Source organism: Coenobita brevimanus, chromosome 97 (genome assembly GCF_032717465.1).
Source record: "Coenobita brevimanus isolate Jiangsu-jjx chromosome 97, ASM3271746v2, whole genome shotgun sequence".
NCBI classification, from domain to species: domain Eukaryota; kingdom Metazoa; phylum Arthropoda; class Malacostraca; order Decapoda; family Coenobitidae; genus Coenobita; species Coenobita brevimanus.
The window spans coordinates 19,257,938-19,274,451 of record NC_137050.1 but is presented as its reverse complement, the minus strand read 5'-3'; positions in this window follow the sequence as shown (position 1 = coordinate 19,274,451).

Genomic DNA, 16,514 nt, shown 5'->3' with positions numbered 1-16,514 from the left:
TGTTACTTCCTGGCTACATTATTGAAGTCAGTTAAGGTCTTTCTCACTGAAGGGGTAAAATAAGGGAAATATCTAAAACCCCCCAATACAGCCGTCTAGTATTAGTTAGATTTGATGACGTGTTTGGGCTGAAGGAGTTACGAATGAACGCAGTGTGAAGGCGCAGAAAGGCAGTATCGGCGAGAGGAAGGACACGATGATCTGACGGCGGAAGAGGCACACAACTAGACACGGTAGTTGCTGGCTAACACGAAGAATGCAAGGTATCGAATTAATGTTTGAGTTATGAGTCGGGCATTTCCTGCTTTGCTACGCCACCCAACTTTCCTAACAATATTCATTACAGCTGTTAGAGGTAGTAAATAAAAAATATATGGCAAAATAAAGGATCTTCAGCCCTGATATCGTTCCTGCACCATAAACCGTAAAAGTGATAGGACTGGAGTAGGCGACGGCAGGGGGAAGGAGTGGGGAAAGTGCTTACGAAGGTGATGGAGGGTGGGAGCTAGAGGTGGGTGAGGGAAGGCGGAGGACGAAGACAGCGAGGGAAAGAGATGCATAATGCGAGAGAGTGTGTGTGTGTGTGTGTGTGTGTGTGTGTGTGTGTGTGTGTGTGTGTGTGTGTGTGTGTGTGTGTGTGTGTGTGTGTGTGTGTGTGTGTGTGTGTGTGTGTGTGTGTGTGTGTGTGTGTGTGTGTGTGTGTGAAGACTGAAGGAGTTATGAGAGCAAGACAAATAGGAGGATCGAAGCTAAAATAACGTACACAAACATATCCAGCTAAGGACAATCTTTACCCCACTGTCCACTGTTACATACTCATCGAAGGTACACGTGGCTGTATAACAACAACATATAATGGCATCGCAATCTGCATTATGTTTCACACTAGAACATTAATTTGTACATGTAAAAAGAGCCGCGTTGTCTGGTTGCCCTTCAATCACGCCCAAACCAAGGGCCAGAGACCCCCGGACCCATATACTTTCTGAATCAGGGTGACCCAAGGATGGTTTTCGGGGAGGGGGGGTCAAAATTCAGATCTAGGTATTTGAGGTCACCGGTAGTGTGTTCGCCTTTTTTTTTTTTTTTTTTTTTTTGGGGGCAACGCCGGGTACCCCTGCAGGCCAATTTCTGGCATGGAGACTCACATGACCTCCAATTCGGACATAGGCTATGTGAAGTTGACCTCCGAGGTCATTTGAGGTTGCCGGTAATACACTTTCGAACGACTGGATCCAGCAGCCCAATTTTTGGCAAGGAGACTCACATGACCTCCAGTTCGGACATAGGGTATGTGAGGTTGACCTCCGAGGTCATTTGAGGTCACCGGTCGGAGGTCACTTGAGGTCATCGGTAATAGTAAAGAAGTGCGTACAATTACTGTGCGTTAGTCTGCGAAAGTTGAAACAGAAAGTTCCTGGACCTCTTATAACCCCTTTTCAAAAGAGTAAGAGTACATGGTCTTTCTGGAGTAGAAAGAAAGTTTGAACTAGAACAAATAGGATTAGAGTGTTCGCTTTTTTGGCCTGGGCAACGTCGGGTACCCCTGCTAGTCAATTCATAAACGATGCCGCCTACGAAAGAGAGAAGAGGGCGAATCTGATGTTCATTATCAATCACAAAAAGGTTAATATATGAAAAATGACATTGAAATTATCGTACATTTTTCCACGCGTCATAAAAAGGCTATAATTAAGTAGCATAAATCGCTTAGCGTCATTCAGGTTTTTCCAATATTTTTTTCGATGGTCACTTTTTAAACTGAATCTGGCAGACGTGAACATCATTATGCTAATTAAAGCCCTCTGTGCGGTTACAACCATCCCCCCCCCCCCGCAATAAGCAGTCATTTGATCACCGCGTCAGTTTTGATGTGCAGTAATTTGTAGCTCAGAATTACAAATGTGACTCGTCCGTGGCAAACTAAGTAAGTGGTTATGCGTCCATGTGGCTGTGAAGAAAAAAATGCTACTGAAGTGACGCTGTGGTTTTTCTCTCACGCATCACCACACATGGTTTTGAACTGGGGTGAGGGAGAGAGAACTAGGGTGAGGGAGGGAGAGGAATTAGAAAGAAGGGGGGAGAGGAACTGGGAAGAGGGAGGAACTGAGGTGAGGGAGGGAGAGGAACTGGGGTTAGGGAGGGAGGAAGCAGGGTGAGGGAGGGAGAGGAACTGGGATGAGAGAGGGAGAGGAACTGGGATGACAGAGGGAGAGGAAGTAGGGTAAGCGAGGGAGAGGAACTGGGGTGAGGGAGGGAGAGTTTAGGGCTGGAGACATGAAGTGTATATAATTAAATACAAACTCTACGCAGGCCTTCGTCAAGCCGTTTCAACTTTTAGGTAATATCTCCCTGCATTCCATTTCACGTTTATATTCCTGTTCACGCCTCTATCGCACTTTCTTCTTGCTCCCTTTTCTCTCTATATTTAATGCAACCAGGCCCCTCTTCCGTTTCATCTTATCTCAGATTACATATTATTCATAATCCTCCTCTTCATTACATTCCAAGAAAACTTTTCTCGTCTCTCCCTTTCCTTTTACAAATCTCTTTATCTTTAGCACTTGTTCTGATTAAGCTATATTTTTCAAACTTTCTTTATACTTCTTCCCCTCACTTGATCGCGCTTCTTCTAAGCTATATTCTTCAGACTTTCTTTATACTTCTTCCCCTCTTTTGACCTGTTTCCTCAGTTTAGATTCCGCTTCTCTTCCCATACTTCCCTAACGACCAACAAATACCTTAGACATTCCCTACGGGTACTGCAGCACCATCAGAATTATTGCGTAATATGCTTTATGATCCAGGTGCATTTTCCTCTGATGATGGTATTTTTAATTATAAGCTTCAGTTTTGAAACGTCTAAAATATCATTAAGATCCTTTTTTGAACTCACAGGGGTTTCTCTCAGCTGAAATAACTTGTCTGGATGCAGTATATAAACTGAATACAGCAAAATCATGCCCATCCTATTATTTCTTTATTACTGACAGTCATGTTGAAGCAAGTTAATGTATATTTCTTCTCTGTTTTGAGAAGTGTGTGTGTGTGTGTGTGTGTGTGTGTGTGTGTGTGTGTGTGTGTGTGTGTGTGTGAGGGTGGGGGGGGGGCGGTCATACACAGTTGGGTTGGTCTAAATTACTGTTATGAGCATCTGGTTGGCTGGCGTATCTGTTTGGTTGCATGCCAAAAGGACAGCTACGAGTATGTTACTTGACACTATTATTCAAATCTGAAAATCTAACTCATTAGATATTGTTGTCCTGCTTCCACACCCTCTGGTTTCCTGTAGTTAAGTTACATTCTTTGTCTCTTACACATAATTAAGTATCGCCGTTTCTATACAAAGACTAGTAACAACATTTATTCATATTATTAAGTTAAATGGCTTCATTCACCTGCCTCTCAAGGATTAAACTACTATACAATCACAAAGCAAACAGGGCAGTTAAACACTGTAACACAGAAATAGAAAAATTACACTCTTGCCGTACACTGGGTCCAAGGCTTCTACATACTGTAAAGAAGAGGATGAGAAGAAAGGGACAGTTTTCTCTTCCTTCGGAGTTCTCCCTACACATTTTCTGTATCTCCGTCATATACACAATATTCCATCCACCACGATATAATCGTGTCTACCCAGTCTCCTCCAGTAAAATATGTTTCATATCTTCCCACTTAAACTTTATATTACATTAGCCGCTAATAACTTATAACGTTTCTTTATCGCCGCTTTACATAAAACTGTACTATTCTTTCCATCTTAATAAGTTTCTCATCTACTGTACATAAACTTTAACACTTCTATTTTACTTTTCTCAATCACATCTACATACACTTAACATGCACACCACGACATAACACTTAATGCATTTAACATTTAGTTTCTCATTTTAGCTTGCCCTCCCTTTCACCAGAGAAAATTCTCTCTCTCTCTCTCTCTCAGTCTTGTCATGCTCTCCAAATCTATTTGTTTTTTGCTGGTCCTTCACCGGAGCTTCCCTCCCTCTGCCACTTCCCTCCGCTCTTGTTTATTTTTCATTGTTACCTGCTCCCTATCACCAGGGACAGAGGGGAGACACACCACTACTCACTGAACCCACTCCGTGAGTGTTGCAATGGACCACAAATTGAGTCGGGTAGGCTATGTGGGCTCGAACCCATCCCCCTCTCCTTAATTCTCGCTTTGTTTTGGCGCAGGGATATGACGACCATAACGCCCGCACTAGTGTTGCACGGAGTTTCGTACCTTCTTCGGCGCAAAATGGGGAAATTGCGCTAAGTTATCGTTTCTCTTCTACTCAATGACCTCCAAAAGGTCAACAGGCTTGTTCTGCATCTCTCAACCCTATACGACTGTGGGAAATTTGATGATGATAATGAAGCATTCTTCTATAACATTTGCTTCACTTCCTCTATGTACAGCCGAGGAAAGTTCCGCGTTATACACTCGCTTATCACTTCGAAATAGCAAATGTGAGACAAGTGGTAGCGAAGAAGTAGCCAACATTCATCAATCTGGTAACTGTGTGAGAAGGATGGGGATGGAAGAGGGAGGGGTAGGAACTGTCAGCTCCCCCAGCCTTCCTCCCCCCTTAACCTCTCCCCTCCCACACAGTGGTAGCAGACATTTGAGTGTCTGGCTACTGCTTCACTATAGTCGTGGCGCACGACTCTGAGGTTGTCATTATCGTACCCTGGCAACCTACCATTCAAAAGTGCATCCGATTTCGTATCATATTTTACACGAATCATATTATCATGCACGAATATATTATACACGAATATTATCATACACGAACATATTATACACGAATCACATGGGTCTCATGCACGAAATCACATGCACTGTTGAGGGGTAGGTTGCCAGGGCACGATAATAACAACCTCAGAGTCGCGCGCCGCGACTATAGTGGTTGTCTCATGCATAAAGGTCCGAACCCGCAGGCAGGTTTATAAGGTGGAACCTTCCTCGGGTGTACCTTCCTCTCTCTACTCTTATTTACTCCTGCCGCAGTTTTCAAGCCTGCCCAATTCTGACCACGTCCCTCCCACATCCTACTGTTCTCTCGCCTTACAACTCGCTTCCTCCCAAGACACCATCTTTACTCTCCACCGACTTCCATGTTTAGTCTGCTAGACCCTCTTTCTCCTCCCGATCTTAAAATTATTCTCTCCTCACTTCTTGATCCTCTTCCGTTCCTACGTCCTTCCTCACCTCAGTCGATCATCTTGCGTCCTCCTCCTTCTCCTCCCAATCCCCCTTTAAACTTAAAGAACTTTTCTCCTTTTTTGTCATCTACCATTTTCCCTTTGCAGATCCTTTAATCTCCTTACCTCCAGATTTATGCTTTATTTAAATTATCACCTACAAAGTTTCTTTAGATTAATCATTAATTTTTATCTTTCTCCTTATTTTAATCGGCGACTCTAATCCGCTTCTCTGCTACACAGTCACGAAAAACAAAGCTTTACCGACGCGTCCTTTAGCTGCTGCAGAGTGTTGGATAAGTAACTAGTATCCTCACTTGTGTTACAAAGTGTTTTGCAGAATGTTCGATCTAGTTTTCCAAATATCTGCAGCCAAAATGAATAAGTTTTTCATACTAAATTTAATACAATCTGGTCATAAACTTTAACCTTTTCATGGATGGAACAACAACAGCATTCTTTTCCATCAAATGTCAAGCGATTCCATTCAGCTGATTGTGAGTATTACAAGCCTCAGAGTTCGTCTTGCCACCATTATTCCTCTCATAGTTAAAGCAACTCTAGTACGGCATCCTGATCAAGCTAATGTCAGAAGATTTTGCTCTGCTAAGAGAGCCACAAGAACGTGGAAGAATTATTACTTTTGACAATTCTATATTGGCTTTAAAATACTGCTCATTCTATAAATAAACACCAAGTGACACACTATTAACGACATCTTTTGCTTAAAATTACCGTGAGACCAAAGGGGTAAATCATCGTCCTCTCATTCTCTCACTGTACTTTTGTCGTCTTGGAACATCTCAAATGCTCTCTGTTCCCTCGAACCATGTGCCGTATTTTTGTTGGTTGATGAGTCTCCCTGCCACCTCTGCCTTACCAGTTTACTTTTGTATATACCACACTAAGTTTATTTTCTATGGTACGTTAAAAATCTAAACAACGTCAACATAAAAAATTTGCAAATAACATTTAGTAAAAAATTCAGGTTTAATATGCAAAATAAATCACCAGAGGAAACCCCCCCAGAAAGCTTTCAAAGCCCACAAAATATGAACCCAAGAATATCAAGTACAGATGTAATAGCTACGTGGGGGACTACGTAGGATTTCCCTAAAGTTAAGCACCACAAGAGGCTTTGCTAGAATGAAACACCACATGAGGTTTCACCAGGGTGATATATCGCGTTTAAAAAACTGTCAACAGAAGCTATTACACATCGCTATTATAAGGAGCCTCAAACCCACTACAGGACTTGACTATACTGACTTCACTGATATGGACTTAATGAATACTATTTATGCGATATGTTATCAGGAATATTTCTCGTCACTCTTTCACAGTTAGTTCATTATTTACCTCTCGTATGAATTTTCTTTTGGCTACACATTATTACTCAGTTTAACTGGAATTATTCATCAAGGGAGACACACACTCACACACACACACACACACACACACACACACACACACACACACACACACACACACACACACACACACACACACACACACACACACACACACACACACACACACACTGTGACGTTATCTTTGTATTTTCTTTATTCCTTGCCGATCGAAATATTTCTGATGACCTACTGTATATGTTATTCCAGCAGTGAATGATACCGTCTTTCTGCAGAGGAAATGTCTCTCCCAGAGAGACAATATTCCACTTCGTTACAACCTGTAAACCTATCTGTTAAAGTAATGGAGATATAAAGGATATAAACTTTCAAAAATTGAAAATTAGTCATAAGTCTGCCATCTTAGACTTTTTCAAAATTTCGAAGAGACAGTCATCAACCTCCTATATGGCCCTACAATCATACAAAATATGGGAAAATTCCGACAACTGTCTCTTCGCCCCACTGTTGCACCTTTATTTATTTTCTATCGCTAATTCAGTGATCACTGTTATTCTGAACTGTCTGCTTGAATCCGTTCACCATTTTGGCGGCCACGTAGCACCCGTCTAGCATCAACTCTCATCCCTTTTCTGTCCAACTAATGCAAGAGGTAACCGTTACTCTCAGTCCTTCATGTATGCCACAGGTCAACTCTGGAACTGTTTCCCACTGTTTTTCATACTGCCTACGGTCTCCAGTACTTCAAAAGCAGTGTGTCCAGGCATCTCGAAATTAATGAATCTTTAATTTGGCTCTCTGTAATCTTGTTTTTGTTTTCTCTTGGAGGAAGCAATTTGCAGGCCCCTGACCTTTGGTTCCTTCTTCTTTGCATAAAAAAGAACAGACGCCGTACGGACGGACGGACATGATCTAACCTAAAATTCCACTTCGTGAAAAACGAAGTGGAATAACAAAATGACGGGGGAAAAAAAAAATCACGATTCCTTTTCTACACAGTGACAAGGAGGGGTAGGCTACATGTTTTTAATGATTATCCGTGTACGAGGAGTACAATAATAATATTTTATCCAATATCAAAATGGTGAGCAGACAGAGAACTTAGGCGTACTCTTACATAACTCACCCTTATAGCTGGTTAATCGCTTTCCAACTCAACGTCTTCAATTTCTTTTTCTCGCCTTTAATGGCTTCCACTGCCGCCTCTCTCAACTTCTCTCTTCCTCACTAACGTCTCCATTATTCTCAAACTTACTTTCACATCCTTTTCGTTGTTAGGTTACACCTGTCACAGTCTGTTTAACACTCTCTCACTCTCCTTACCCTTCCAATTTCCTGATTGTCCCAGAGTTAAAATTTTCACGCTAAACGCATCTACTTTCAGTTAACATACATACTATCTTGATCCTGTATTTATTTCCGCATGTTTCCAGATAATGTTTTTCTCTAGAAAATCACCACATTGCTCTTTTAAATCTGCGTGGTTTTGCATTTACTTTTACAGTGCTGTTGACAGTGAAATTAATTCTATAGTCTTCAATAAAGTGTGCAGATGCTCTCAGAGACCAAACAGCAAGTACAGGAATGCTTAAGATCGTAAAAAATTACTACCTCTTTTGGAACTAATAAGCAGGGCACATAAACCGGCAGCAGCATAACAACGTACCGGTACTGTTATTTACCATCTATGTTTGTCACATCCCACTACATGAAAATATGGGGAGAAATGGTCTTGGCAGGCAGCGACACATGAAATGTACTGGAAACCAGGCAATAATTACCCCACCATAATTCTTGCCAATATATGAGTTGCTAGGAAATATGTTCTGTGAATAAAGAAGATGAGCATTATCCTCCAGTGCATCCACAGAAAACACGGAAACTACATACCCAATCCTGCGTTATGCAGGCTGATTTGAAAGAACTGCAAAATCATTTTACTGCGTCATAAAAGATGCCATTATCCCGATGTAAAAGCCAAATGATTGCAGTTGTGGCATATATGAAGTGGTGATATACCAGGATACCCTCAGTGAGCAGCAGCAGTAGTGGTAAGTAGACTGGAGCCCATTCTACAACATATATTATCAAAGCGATATCTGCCCTCCTCCAAATATGTATTCTTTATAAGTTTTGGAGGGGTCTGACCCCCCGAAAAATAATGGTGGAAATTTTTATATGGTGGAAAGAAACCAGACAAACTGAACTGAGAAGGTTTGTTGAAATCCACGTGCTCACTTTCCCATGTTTCTGATCGTTTTTATTTTTGGAAAGGGGTTTGTTTATCCAAGATCACGGGGGGGGGGGTCATGCTACTCAAATATCGCATTACAGATGGGCGTCCACTGTGTACCAGGTACTAAGATATCGAAGCCATATATGCCCTCCTTTCACTATTTCTGAGAGGGGAAACCCCCCCCCCAAAAAAAAAGGTCGGAAATCCGTATATAGTGGAAGGTCTCCGAAGTAACCACACGAACTCACCTGGGAAGTTTCATTCATCTCCATCAAGTAGACTAGGAGGAGTTAAGGCATTTACACAGACAGACGCACATACAGACGGTGAATCTCGTGCAACGGTAAGGGGCGAGTTATGTAAAATTATACCATCCTACTGCGCAGGGATGATAATTTGAGGTAACACATCTGTTCATGCCAATGTAAATGGCGGGGCAACCTGTTAAAAGGACATTACATTTGCCGTGCCAGAACTGTTCACGATTGGTGTGCATGTGGATGGTATCAGTGTGATGATGACGATGATGATGATGGACAGGGTTAGGGTGGTGGTAATGACGACGGTTGTAGGAAGACAGGGTTACGATGATGATGACAATAATGTTGATGATGACTGCTTGTGGATGCGCGACTAAACACCTGTTGAAAAAAAAAAAACACACACACGGAACATGAAGTGTTCGTTTTTTACCTCAACCTAATTTGTGAGACTCTCGCAGAGCACAAACTCTCAGTGCAGTTATTCATGGTCTGGCTGTTAAGCTGTCGCTGCTGACATTTGCGTAATGGAACTCTGGCACGTCAGTACAGGAATTTCGCTTTAAATCTAGTTAATGATTTATGACTCCGTTCAGACTCTGGAGAGGTGAAAATATATGAAATGATAAAACTGGTATCCCATAAAGTTTCATAGCGGTTACATGCAGTAGCGCTGATTTAACTACTCTTTCTCCCACAATCAACCCCGATGGGAAGACAGCAACACAATGACGTCACGTTCCTCCGCCCTCACTCATTTCACCTCGCCAAAGCGCTCTCACTGGTACCCTACACATTCTAGTACTATTCACAACCGACCGATATATACAGCGTATTAACCCTCTTCACTACGAAGGGCTTTACCAACATCAAATAAAACTGTCCGGCTATAACTCACATGAAATATAAAATCATTTGTGAATAGCAATAAAAACAAAAGACATAACGTGAGTGAATGAGTTAACGCTGCACCATGTAGTAAACATGGTAATTACATCATCTAACTGTTTCACACAGAAAACACCGTGAACAAAAACAAAAACACAAGCGCACACTACCACCGCCAGTACACATACACGGCTCTACCACACAAAATGATCCAACTCTGACATCATTTCCACACTTAACAATATCAGTATAATAAAAATCACATGTGCAGGCCTCGCACACACCTGCCACAAAATCTTCATGCAGAAATCACACACACACACACACACACACACACACACACACACACACACACAAACTACAATACTTGCCTTTCGGGGTCATATCATTAGTTCCTTGGGATCCTCAGCCCTCGATTCCATAACAACTAGTCTCTCAAGTTGTGTAATATGGAGGAGCCAGAAAGGCGGAAGGAGGACTGCTGGGGAAGAGATGGGTGGTGGAGAGTGAAGTTCGGAAAAGGGGTAGTGGAGAAGAGAGAAATGGGGAAGAGATGGGCGCTGGAGGAGTGAAGTGTGGGAAAGAGCCTGAGATGTAGAGGAAGAAGAGTGGCGTGGAAGAAAGACACCCAGACACTGATACAGCGGTGTTCGAGTAAAGGTACAAAGATTGAGCGGTGTAAGGAGAGGGGACGTAAAGACAGGGGAAAAAAAAAAGTGTACTGGTAAGAGTGGATGGAAGAGGAAATTGTATCCTCCACAAAGAGCGTATTAGGGGGTGTAAGATTATATGACAGCACCGTCGGCCGAACACCTTCCACCCCTACCTTCCCACGCGCAACCCACTCCCCCATCCCAGCCACGGCCTTCCCCGAACAACAATCAATAACCTCAAACAAATTTGATTATAACGAACTGCCACAGATTAAGCAATATGATACATCTGACTGAGATAACTGTTATAAATGCCAATATACCGATTTCCAGTGGGATACTTATGCGTACTTCCATTTGCAGATGTACATTATTTCATTATTCCACAGGATCAGTCTGCTTAGAAGACAAATTAAAACATTCTCCTTTCTACACCTACTACTTTGCTACATCTCTTGCCATCGTTTCTCCTGTTTCCTAATATAGTCCTTCAGCTAATTTCATTCTAAGCTTTTTATTTAATTTTTCATTCATAATTTAGTGTAAATTTTTCCTATTCATCTCCCCTTACAATGTGTTACCTGTGTTCTTAATCCCACGTCCTTATATAACTCAGATATTCCTTCCACTATATCAAGTGAATACCATTGTTTTTTCTAACTCAACATAAAACCCCACTCGGTTCTCCTCCAATCGTACTCTCCCTGGCCTCTGTATGTAGCAGTCCTCTCTGTGTTCCCATCATTCATCCTCATTTCTTTATACATCTTTCTCTCTACACCACATCCTGTACCTACGGGTGGATTTTATTTTCTCCGTCTTCCTGTCTGCTACTGATTCTCTCTCTCTCTCTCTCTCTCTATGTTTCCTCCCCTATCACCACCTCGTTCATCCCATTCCCTCTCTTCGTCCCTTCTAGCCCTCCGTCCCCACCTAGTCCCCTCCCACAGACCTCTCTCCCCAACTCCTCGAACCCCTCTCTACCCCTCTCCCACTTTCCTAAACTCTTAAAGTTCTTGTCTCTCCTCTCATTAAACTTGCTGCAATGTCTTGCCTTAATTTGACGACTGTGTGTGTGTGTGTGTGTGTGTGTGTGTGTGTGTGTGTGTGTGTGTGTGTGTGTGTGTGTGTGTGTGTGTGTGTGTGTGTGTGTGTGTGTGTGTGTGTGTGTGTGTGTGTGTGTGTGTGTGTGTGTGTGTGTGTGTGTGTGTGTGTGTGTGTGTGTGTGTGTGTGTGTGTGTGTGTGTGTGTGTGTGTGTGTGTGTGTGTGTGTGTGTGTGTGTGTGTGTGTGTGTGTGTGTGTGTGTGTGTGTGTGTGTGTGTGTGTGTGTGTGTGTGTGTGTGTGTGTGTGTGTGTGTGTGTGTGTGTGTGTGTGTGTGTGTGTGTGTGTGTGTGTGTGTGTGTGTGTGTGTGTGTGTGTGTGTGTGTGTGTGTGTGTGTGTGTGTGTGTGTGTGTGTGTGTGTGTGTGTGTGTGTGTGTGTGTGTGTGTGTGTGTGTGTGTGTGTGTGTGTGTGTGTGTGTGTGTGTGTGTGTGTGTGTGTGTGTGTGTGTGAGATCAAACTTCATAACAACACTGCTGCTGCTGTACTCAGAAGATGAGCTGCTGCCCCAAATATAATCACCGAGTCTGTTGTATTCATATGGTCAGCCATAAGGACACCCAGACCAGCTTTATCACTTCACTAGCTTACTTTCGTTCTCATACTCGTACCTCACCATATCCTCTGTTTTGCGACAATTACCCTTTCTTTTTCATTTCACTTCCTTTCTTACTATGAACACCTAAATAACAAATGATCATCGTCCAAAAACTAATTTCAATAACCTTCAAAATTCTTTCCTCCGGTGGATTTTCTCTTGATTTTTATATCCTTCACACAACATGTTCTCATTACAGTTCCTCATTCTCCCCCACTTTCCCTTCACCTTCCCGTCAATTCGTCAATTTGCCTAACCATTAAGGGGTGTCACCTCAGGCTGCCCCACTAACCGCCCGGATAACCTAATGCTCGGCCTCCTGGACCCCTCCTCCTCATCTCACATCACCTCCATACCACCATCTTCTTCACTCGTTAATTTTTTCGTCATCTGAGGCTCTTCATCCCTCCTGACTGCTTTCTTTCATCCAACGTACAATCAGCCAAAAGTATAGACCATCTTACAGCACCTATCATTCTGAAACAAGGACCAAACATTGTGATATATGGGACAACCTGTGATATGAGCAAATACTGTCCATGGTAATTACTAGAACGCTAAATCGCATACAACATCATATATTGGGTGCTATATCTTTTGAGCCATCGGGTTAATTAAGATTCATGTGTGTCTGCATAGGCTAACTCGTCCATTTTCACATCCATTGATCCCAAGGTGTGCGATATCTTTATGGTTCAGTGTACAGTACATTCGCTGTCTCCTGAAACATCTCCCACAGTTTTCCTCCCTCTTCGTCTCCCCACTTATCCCCTAATCTCCTGCTCTCCCTCCTCCCGGTCTCTCTCTCTCTCTCCTCCATCCAGCCACCATCTGCACCTTTATTTTGCCACTCATCTTCACCCTCCTCTCACCAAGTCCTTCCTTATCGCCTCCTTCATCGTCCCCTGCCGGCCAAATCCAGGCTTCCACCTCAGCCTTCCACATTACTTCTCACTAGCGTCTCTCTCTCTCTCTCTCTCTCTCTCTCTCTCTCTCTCTCTCTCTCTCTCACTCGGTATATCCATTTTCCTCCCCAAAACTGGTCATTATCTGCTTCCTTCCACAGACTCACGTCATGCTTTGGTTCACACTGGTTTTTCATCATCAACCGGCACCAATTTACCAGATTACTCCATCTCGTTCATGCATTCTACCTTAGTTTATTTTACAATCACAGGTAAAAGTTTCTCCACGACTGCAACGTTCACAGAGGCGTCATCTAGAACGCTACCATACTTCATAGATGTAACAACTGCATTCAGAGTAGAAAATTCAGAATATTCAAGTTCAAGAACATGAAAGCATATGTTGTTGCGTACAACAGCCACCTTTGGCTCTTAAGTGAGTATAAGGAAAGTAGGAGGAAACAAAGAAGGGTCTGCTCTCTCGCCTAAGACAAATGAATCTCAGTGGGGAAGAGAATGTGAGGTTTGGAGGAAGAGAGGAGGTGTTAAACTGAGAGAGAGAAAAATAGAGGAAAGGCCACGAATGTTGCAGAAATGAACGAGGAATAAGTCAGATAATGGTTCCCAGGTGAGGGGCAGATGGTGGAGGTTTATGGTCCTCCCGCTCCCCCCCGGGACTCCGAGGCTGGGAGCTGCCATGACATTTTTGTTAATTTTGGAATAGGAAGTGTGGCGTTTAACATGCATGTAGTTCGGTGTTGACAAGACAGTTAGAATATATTGTATAGGAGAATGTGCTGGTCTACTCTTTGCGTTACTGAAGCACTGAAAAAGATCAGTAATGGGAGATGGTCAGACGCCAGTCCCGAGGGTTGATGATACGGGAGCTCCGGCCATCTCTGTCATCAGCTTTCCAACTACCTTGGGAGAACTGCCTTGTTCGACTGGTGTTGCAGTCTACTTTGTCTCATTCAGTTTTGCTTATAACCTAGCACTTATGCCCGTCTCCAGCTACATCCTCAGAGGGCCATCCGCTCACCCGCCTAATTCCCCTAGGGGCCTCTTCCCAATTTCATGGATCTATTTCCCCCATGCACATATCCTTCCCCAATCACCTAGTTTCTCCTAAGGAATTATTTTCATCATGGACCACGTTCCCTCCATGGACCCTGTTCCCTCTATGAACCTAAGTTCTCTTCACAGTGGGGTACAAAGGAGTACAAAGGAAAACAAACAAAAACAAAGCTAATAGTCCATTCTGGGCTGTTTGTTACAGAGGGGTCTAGGACTATGATATCTAATCTATGAGCTCAAGAAAGGAACAGCAAAGCAAGATGACTCCCCCCTCCCCCCCGCCCCACCAAACCCCCTAGCCAAAGCCAGAGAGAAAAACTGAGAAGGACCACCATGCAGTATAGAAAAACCTGCCATGGAAACTTCATAGGCAAGGCTGGACCAATTATGACTTACGTTCCAACTCTGATCAAATTCCCCAGCGACATATTAGTCATGGGCCTATTTTCCTCACAATGACCTACTTCCACCAAGTACCAATTTTCCCACTACTCGCCCACCTACTCATCAACCCATATACTCACAACCTTAGCTACAGCAGTCTGTCTCAGAAGTAGGACGAGACAGGTCTCTCTCCTGCCTTACCCTACGGAAAACCACTCATCACCTACTCACCCTACACACCTCATCCATTCCGTCCTCCACACCCAATCAGCTCATGCACTCCACAAACTCTACCCAACAAACCTTCTGACCCCACCCCACTCTACCCATCCAACCACACTCGACCAACCCACCCCATCCTACCCCTCTCACCACCCCGTTCACCCACTTCACCAATCCTGCCTGTCCACCCACCCACTCTTCCGGCCGCTAACCTATCCGCCCGCCCACCATCCTCCACCAACAGGATGACTCGCCAACTTTCCATACACGAACATAACCACAGTGAGAGGCACAGTTGCTTTTATAGTATAGATACCCTTTGGGTGTACACAGTGTCTGCGTGCCCATATCGGCTTTATATGCTTCAGTGAGTAATACTCGTACTTCATACTTCACTATGCCTCGCCTTCAATCACGTGCCTTCCTTCTTTACCTTCTACACTTCAGTCTCATCCACTTACCCTTTCTCCCTCCTACCTCATATTTGCTTTGGCGTTTAAAATGTATTTATCATCAACTAAAAAGGACGTCGCTATAAAACTATAAATAAACGCTCGGTGATGAGGCAAAAATATTATTATCACATTACAGTTAAATTGGTCTGAATAGATGAAAAATCCATTAAAAAATCATGGAACTAGGAGTCCGCTATCCATGGTAAACCTTCACAACACTCTACTAAAAAATTTCCACATTTTCAAATCTTATCTGCATCGAAAATAACTAACTTCATATAATATTCTAATCTCCTTTTACACCGTTTACCGTTTGTATATTAATATACAGAGAATGGATAGATGGATATATAGAAAGATGGACTGACGGATATAAACAAACAGACAGATGGATACAGCAAACATAATTACCTAAAGGTACAGATATACTGTAGGTGCAGACGCTCTCCTCTCGTTACTCCTGCTGACCACAACCACTTCCCATTCCGCCCTCACTGCACTCCTTCCACCATCACTCCACCAATGACTCAAACACATCCACCATTCCCCCTCTAGTGATCCCACTCCCTCCACCACCCCTCCTCCAATCCCTCTCCCATCACCATCCCTCCTCCAATGCTTCTTCTCCCTCCACCACCCCTCCAATGATTCCTCTCCTACCATCGTCCCTCCTCCAATGACCCCACTCCCTCCACCACCCCTCCTCCAATGATTCCTCTCCTACCATCGTCCCTCCTCCAATGACCCCACTCCCTCCATCAACCCTCCTCCAATGATTCTTTTCCCTCAACAACCTCTACTATCACCCCTCTCCCTCAACGACCTCTCCTTCAATGATCCCTCTCCCTCCACCACCACTCATCCAATAACCCCACTCCCTCCACCACCATTCCTCGAATAACTCCACTCACTCCATTACCCCTCCTCTAATGACCTCACTCCCTGTACCATCCCTCCCCAACCCCCTCCCTCCACCACCACTCCTCCAATGACCCCACTCCCTCCACAACTAACTTCAGTAGCTCTTATTCTTGATTTACCAAAAGTCCGGGTATACTTGTATAATGCTCGGGCAGACACATGCCAAGTGAAATCACAGTACATTCTTTGTGACAGAACGGTCATTGTCCGAACACAAGAACAGTATTAAAGGTAT